The sequence below is a fragment of the Melanostigma gelatinosum genome (genome assembly GCF_949748355.1).
Source record: "Melanostigma gelatinosum genome assembly, chromosome: 16".
NCBI classification, from domain to species: domain Eukaryota; kingdom Metazoa; phylum Chordata; class Actinopteri; order Perciformes; family Zoarcidae; genus Melanostigma; species Melanostigma gelatinosum.
Window position 1 is genome coordinate 20785639 of NC_136649.1, and position 8486 is coordinate 20794124.

The following is an 8486-nucleotide window of genomic DNA, read 5'->3' on the forward strand; positions in this document are numbered from 1 at the left end:
GTTCCCACTTGATAACATAAATCACACGTGTGCTATCAAAAGCATGGTTTTTGCATAAGAACTGAGTCCGGCTTAACAGTACAGCACATCAGATCCTGCGTATCAGTGAAAGGCATCAGGGGCTTTACAACCATTGTCCTCCTCATCACAGAGACTATGCCATCTGAATGCACATCCTTCACTGCCCCTGATGGTTTTAGCAAACCTACAGATGCCACCACACCTCACAAGCGCTCCTTTTCTTTCTTTTTTTACATGTGGGCCAGTTATCTGCACGCAGAGTCGGTGAGAAGCAGATGTGACAGTTTAATCACAGAACAGCCTGTCAGCCGCTCCCTCCTCCTGCTCTTTACATCCTCCCTGTGGCCGCGACAGCTCAGGACCCGCCTGAACCCAGCCGGCTGGACCTGCATTTCAACATTTCAAATGTGAGGAGGATAATGTTGCAGAAAAGCCGAACCCCAGAACCTCCCTGCTACCCCGACGGCCCAAAGTAAAAAATTCAAATCTACCCCACGCAAACAATCGCTCGGCACAGGTGGGCCGTCTGCTGTTTCACATTGTCGAGAGCAGCAACAAAGAGACATGAAACCGTGGCAAGCTGCCGCTGTCCGGGCGTGAAGCCAAGACCCTCCCTCCCTGTTGTCTCCTACGCTCTGCATCCCGCTCTCCCACTGGTCCCTCAGGGCCCCCTCCAGCCCACGATGAAAGCATTTTTATCATGCTTTTGGTAAAGCGAGCTCCCTTTTCTTTCTTTTTTTTGCACAGATATCGGTAACTCAAAGAGACCAGCAGCCTTTCCAGGTTATCTCACACTTTCAGTGTCTGTGACACTACATGGCAGAGGGCAAATTTGGGGGGCCGGTGACCGTGAGGATAAGCTTCGTTTTGGCTGGCTCCTGGTTGAGCCAGCCAAAACACATCACAGATCAGCCGTGTGCGCAAAGACGGCCCCTTTGATTGCAAATCCAAGAGCAACAGTGGAGCTTTCTGCTGTCATGTATCTGGTCTGTGGAAGTGAACCTGGTCAGGACAACGAAAGAGATCAAACTCAAAGAGAGATTCTAACAACGTGAGATTTAATTACTTGTGATCGTCAAAGTATGCTTGTGAAGCTGCGGCTGAATTTAGATGTTTCGCCTGGAAAATCTTTGATTCAATGAAATCACGTCAGCAAATAGAAGCACCAGAGTCGGTCTCACCTCTGAAAATGTGTGCTCGTGCGTGTTAACATGACGTCGGATCAGTTACATAATGTTCAGCCACACCCTTCAGACGGACAGGAAGCAGCTGTTAAACCGATCACATTTCTCATCACCACGTCTGTCAGAAGCCTTTTCCCTCTTTTGTCACCTTTTCCTGTTGTTCTGCTCTTTGCTGCAGGTTTCCACTGCACATATTTAATTCAGAATATAGATATACACACACACACACACATACATATATGATCTGCAGGAGGGTTATTGAGTGTCAGGGTCAGAGGTGAATGATGGAGAGAATAAAAGAGATTCATTTGGAAAAAGGTAGTGGCTTCGGTTGCCAAGCTTTTTAAAAAAGGAAAGTTGGCAGTCCATTCACCTTTTAGTATTTTGGGTAATTCTGTTGGGCCAGTTGGAAAGCTGAGAGGGTGCTAAAGCAGGGACGAGACAGCACAGAAGCTTCTGGTGAGACTCAGTCCAAGAGTTGTAGGTGGGCTGCTGCACTCAGAGCCGACATCCTTTTATTAAATGTTCATTGAAAAGAAAAAATGGTCGACAACGAGCAGGAAATATGTCTGAGACAAGTAGAATGTTTTTGACACTTATTGTCTCTCATTGTCTGTAGGGTCCATTTAATGTGAGTCACAGTCCGTCAGTACCATCCCAAACCAGAGTCTCATCAAGTGGGCTAACACAAAAACATGTCTTTAGAATACACAAATAACTCTACAATTGCTTAAAAACAGCGCAGTGTCATGCTTCTAGTCAGATAACAACAATTAAAGCAGAGAGACAAAGCTAGTAAGGTAACCATGGTAGCTGGTGAACACAATGGACCATTTAGCAGCTGAAGAATTAAAAGTAGGGTGAATATTGGATGCCAAGTGGACACAAGCATGACTCCAAATTAAAGTTAATGCTGACCATATCATTTGTTTTGATGTGACACTACGTCAATGTCGTGTTTAGGGCTTGATAGGAAGAACGAATCAAGCAGCTAGCATGTGAATCTGTGCACCAGCTTGACAGGAATGTGATTCTTTCACCACATTGTGATTGCAATAAACAGTTTGACCTTTAATCCACAAAACACCATTGAGTGAGAAAGTAGCCCATTGAGTAATGCTGGCGTTTGCATGATTGAATGTCTGTGAATGCAGCGGCTGTCATTAGTAGCTCCACCTAATTCTTATCTTGAATTGAGCTTGGCTATAAAAACAATGACCTAATCACCGGGGACTGGATTCACAGTGCACACAAACATGCCCAGAAAGATGTTGCACAAGAGGGACATTCAGCAAACATTCAGCAAACATGTGTTCTTTCTCGTTGGCTTGGTACATTTTGATATTTCAGTTCACATAAATACAGTCAGGCCTGCATCCAAGGACAGGCCCGCTGCCGTCACAGCCGCTTCACTCATTGTCGAGTATCCGGTAAATGGCCAAAGCTTCTCGGTGTACAATGGACCCAGTGTGCAAGCTGCCAGACTGAGACGGAAAACAAGTGAGGAGGGGCGCTGAGCTAAAAGCGCTGCAAGCAGTTTGTAGGCAGTTGTGGTAGAGAATGAGAGATGACAGGAATGTCAATGAGAGGAGATGATAGGTGGACCTCCTAGCAACGCCAGTCCTAAAATGTTGCACCCAAGCCCCAAAAAAGAGCGCTGGGCTTTGCACCTTCAAAATGAACTGCCAAAATCACATGCATCTACATTTTTGCAACTTTTAACAGCACAGATATGCAATATCAGTTCAGTTCAGTTTTAAAATCTGCGCTTAAGCCAGTCTGAGTGCAAATAACTAAGACAACAGATGGATCATGAACCAGAGACAGTCTTAAAAGGGTCTCAATTCTGCACACTTCAGCCTGCAAAGACCCCAGCTGTTGCTCTGATATTAATTCACAGACTTCTGCAGCGGTCACAGAGCGTTCCCACACAGTGTAAAGCCCACCGCAGGGACCCTCCAGAGCCGATATCACTCGGGAAAACATTTTCTCTGCATTTGCCTTTTATTTGCCTGGCGAGGGAACGGAGGCATGTTTGTGTTATGTGTGAGGCGGTTGTCAAGGAGACCCGGGTTTCTCAGACGAGCAGCATGCCAAGTTATTTGAAACATCTCTCACTTTGATTTTCAACTTTGATTTGGAGAGCTTTACTTTACTGTTAAAAACACTTCTTCAAGCGGAAATTACTCCATGATATTCTCAGCGGTCGACAGAGAGATCAGACACAAACGCATTCTACTCCTGCAAACATGTCTCAAGATTCATACTTATTATAAGTTTAACATGTTATTAGTGATTGATTATTCACTGGTTTGTGGGTGGACAGGCTTGGTGGCATTGCAAAGAAATGTGACTCAAAAATCCCCCTGCCATAAGAACCTTCATTTGATTTAATCAAGGAAAACCACAAGATATATCTGGTTCCCTCCAACAGGAAAGAAAGTGGTTTTGCACTAAAAGATGACACTCTGCACTGTTTAGGAAACTGTCTTTTAGAGGATGTGTGATGAGCGTGGATGATCTGTTCCTATAATTACCATGTTATACCGTTTACGTGTTTTATATGCCATCACTTTCGAGGCTGCCAAGCTTTGGATTTCCCCAGCGTTTGGGTTGTAGTAAAAATGGTAAAATAAAACCCTGTATGAAAAGTGTAAGGAATGGATCAAACAGTGCTTTTATCTGCTCTAACGTAAGCTGCAAATGTTAGCATGTCCGGCTAACTAGCTGGGCTACCTACTGTAGTAAGCTAACGTTATTTCCAAAGCCAAGGAGCATATCATAAATGAGTCTGTGGGGTTACATGTTAGGTTAAAAAAAACAAACGCATCAACAACTAGTTATGTATTATTTCCCCACTGTGTGGAAGCTAATTCTAGACGCTATCATAGCTAAGCTAAAATTAGCTAAGCTAACATTAGCTGCTTTGTTTAACTTTTTATTGGATTTGGGAAAGTTAACACCCGCAGCAACTGGAAAATCTGCAACTATTATCACTTTCCCTGCACATGTGTCTTTATAAGCTGTTTTACTGTGTGTTGTAACAGGGACGAAACCTGCCATTTACAAGGCTGACTGGAAACCCTGGACACCAATTCCTCCAGTGCAGCAGCTCAGATACAAAACAGTGGTTCAAAAAGATTAAAAAAAAGAGCTCCCAGATGTTAATGTGATGATTATGTCATCAATGAAAAGGAGCACACATGCACAGTCAAACTTTCCGGGACAATTGAAGACGCCACGATGGATCCAATTTGCATGTAAGGCTTTGTCAGAACCCATTTGCATCTATACCCACTTCAAAACACAACTCGGTGTCTGGAGCTCTGTTCAATGCAACATCCAGATCCCTCGCTGAGATACAGCTCACGCAGGGGCCAGGAGTGGACCACGTCACACACGGCAAATATGAAATCTACAGCACCGATTTGGAAACGGGGCTATCTTCATCCAGATGAACGAAATAGAGTCAGAGAGGGAGAATGGTTTTCTGGAGGTCAGCCTTGCTGGTCTGCGTACTGTCAGACCAGACACTAAAACTTGAGCCTTGACCGCAACGTAAACACACTCTGGGACTCGCAGACGGTCGTTTTTTTTACACAAAAACTATGATCCTCGTGTGTATGCTTCGCATTACCGCATTCAATCGTGCAGTTTAAACCCTCCCATTCATTTACTGGTCTTCATAATGGCTTTAATTATGGGTGTTACAGCACATGCAGCTGCTTCATTAAGTTGCTATCAATGCTTTGATTTTGTCAGAGTCAAAACAAAACAATGAATGACCGAATGTGTTTACCTATATGGTTATAAATACATCCGTCCTGAGTCTCTGTGATTTTAACTGTACTTCTACGACATTATGAGCTTAATAAAGCATACCGTTGTTTTTTAATCATTCTAATAAAATCTCAGTTACCGAATGACCATGAAGTCAGCTCGAGTCAAATTCATAGCCCGTCACTGGTCACTGTTCCTGCTGAGTCTCTTTAGCGTGACTTACGGGGGGAGAAGAGCTCAAGCATGTAATTTTGTGCACTTTATGAATCATTAGTCTGGTGATTGATTTGAAGTGGCATTTACGTGGCATTTACAGGATCAAAATGTAACTGTCCAAAGCTTTTTCGCTCCATGATTGCTCACAGTGTTCAGGATTTAAGTGCAGTTTCAGCCGAGACGGAAACCAACCATGAAGCTTTAAAAAGAATCAAAAGAAAACCGCTGTGAGATGAAAATCGGAGCAGTGGATGAGGCGAGCCACTCGGATTGGTGGGTTTCTGCAGGAGCAATTTCCAGAGCTGCCAGCCTTGTGAAAGTGTGTGTGGTTATCCCTCCTTAGAGCCGAGTAAACCATTGAAGAGGCAACTTTGATTCTCAATTATTTTCTGTCTTTGAAGAAAACTCCAACTACTTGAAAGAACAGTTAAACACTTGGCAAACAGACATTTATTTTCTTGCTAAAAGTTAGATGAGAAGGTCAATATCCCTCTGCATTACTGTAACTGCAGCCAAGAGGCAAAGCATAATACTGGAAGCAGAGACTTCCCATGAAACCACATTTGGGTTTTTTTTGTGTGTACAGAACACTAAAGACATACCGTAAGCTTTAGTCAGAGCTGGCTAGCTGCTTCCCCCTGCTTCCAGTCTTTATGCTAAGCTAATCGAATTGCCTCATGGCTCCAGGTCTATATTGAATGCACAAACATGAGTGTGTTTGACATTTAAGTTTTCACAGTTGGCAGAGGACAGTACCGCCACACAGTGTTTACACAAACTACAGTAGCAGCCATTCTGACAGAAGCTTGATGTCTTCTTACAAATAGCACTCAAAAGTTTTGGTCACCATGGACGATCAGAAGCATGCAAAAATTCAGAGTAATCTCCACAAAGTCCGGTCCTGAGGTCCATCCTCAAAGCCCAACGTGGCATCATGTCGCCAAGTGTTGCACGAGACGCAGAAATCTTAGCGTATTCGGAGTTTTGGAGGTACCAGAGGGAACAGGTGCTAAATAACAGGACCGGGGCGAAGAGATATTTCACAACTTTCCGTGGAAAGTGGCTTGATCTATATGGAGGTTGATGGAAGAAGGCTGCTCTGCTGGTTTCAGTGAATGAGAGTCGCTTTCAAGGCTGCAGAAGAGAGAAACCTGATTCACTGAGAGCAGAGGTTGCGGAGGCCACGGAACAAAGAGGGGATTGTGTCTTTTGATCACTTATTGAGCTTGTGGAGGAAACCCATTCCAACCCAAACAGAGTGTAAATATTTAGCCAACAGTGTTGGACATATTTCTGCTGTCTATTTTCTCCTTCACTGAACTAAGTGGAAAAATCAAAGCTCCGAATCGCAATCAGAAAAGCAGGCAGAGGGGAAAAAAGCTGCATGGCAGGCTGTTTGAGCAACGGATGGTCAAGCAGTGGCAATAGAAAAATATACAATTGTACAACAAGTCATTTAAGCTGCATTCATTTCTCTTTTTTGGCTCCTTTGGTGCAGGTCAACATGCTGCAAGCACAGCACTGAGATATTATCACCTCGTAAAGTTGTCGAGGTTGTTAACAAACCGATATGGAGCAACGTTGTCATTCATTTTGATTTGCTTTTGTGTTCATCTGATGAACGCAAATCCGATATTTACTGTTTCTGGTCTCCACCGACTTCTGAGGGAAATATTTGTCGCTTTAGCTGCTAACTGCTCCATCGTGTTCACCGGCTAGTTGCTAACTGTATCTGCCTGGTGCGGCTGAAATGCACGCTTTATGAGCGGAAGCAGCAAGCTGTGGGCTTAAAACCCCAAATACTGCGATGAAAGACACTGAAACACTGTGTTGAGTTGAGGGGAACTGTGGTGAGTGATTAATAAATAAATAAAATAACATCAGAAGAGCAGAAGACATAAGAAGCCAGTTTGCAGCAAGAAACACTTTAAATCCGTGCTGCAAAAACAAGAATACCACTAAAATCCAGTAAAACATGTTGCATTGCTCCACAGTCTTACTCACTCAAAATAATATCCCACATTCAGTCCAACAGACTTTTTATACAAAGCAAATTCTCTGTTTTTCGGAAAATTGGAGTCATGCTCTTTAGAATAAAATCCTAAATTTCATCCAGCATGCCTGGCTACCTTTCAGCTATAATGAGTTCCAGCAAAGGCGGCTGTTGGGAGTAACTTTAAGGTGGTTTTGTAAAACTGTGGTTCTAAAATCAGCAGAGAAACACAGTTTGGAGTTTGTTGACAAGGAGCATGAAGCCAGGTTATCACGAGGCACTTTCCGTCAACAAGCGAAATATCAGACTCTGTAAAAAAAAGACCTGAACGTGGAGCTGCGGTCCAGAAAACATACTTCGTTAAGAGTGAAAAATGATGTTTCTCTCTCAGTCAGAAAACAAATGACGTGAAGCGGGTTACAGAGCAATCGATCTGGCCACGCTGAGAGATAGGGCGGGTTACGACTGTAGGTGATAGCGTGAAGCCATTTAACACGACATGCTGACGCTTACAGCTGACCTTTGAGCACAGCAACACACGTTTGACCTCATCCACGTGATCATTAACCAGGAAGTATAAAGACTGCAGAAAGCCACACAGAGTGGAGGTGGAAGGGTTCATTTGTTTGTCACATAAATTCATTACTTCATTAACGTCACCATAGTTATTTTAACCAAAATCAGTTGCTGGAATTTAGGAAAACAGGAGAAATCAGGAATATCTATGTAAGATAGCTACATACGAACTGTTGTACACGTTCATACTCAAGTTTACAAAAAAATATGATGCGTGTCCGTCTGATTTTATTAATATCTGTTTTCTTAACCGACCTAAAGTGACTCTTCTCTTTGGCGTCTGTAGAAGGAAACGATCACGCGGTGTCCTCAGCCTCTTCATTTCCTGTTGTTGAGGAACTCGCAGTTGTCATAGCAGCGGACACAACCTCCCCGACAAACAACTACCGCTGTTGCCAAGGAAATGACAGCTTACCCGCAGTGTTTATTTACTTGACCTTTCTGTTCCTTCTGAATAGTTGAGCCTGTGCCAGGTCCCAGCATTAAACGGGCCTTTACCGTCGCAATTCGACTGGTTTTACGGGATGCTTCTTTGTCGGAAAACGTCTGCAGCAATGTTTTTCTCTTTACGGTGCCCAATTTGGACTTTCCTCCCTTGCCAGTTCCCATGGAGATCCAAATGGTTGACCTGTTCTCACCCCGACCAGCCGTGTTTGTACAGGAATCTGTGTAAGTGTGTGTGTGTGTGTGTGCATGAGAGTTTTGATCGAGGGGCC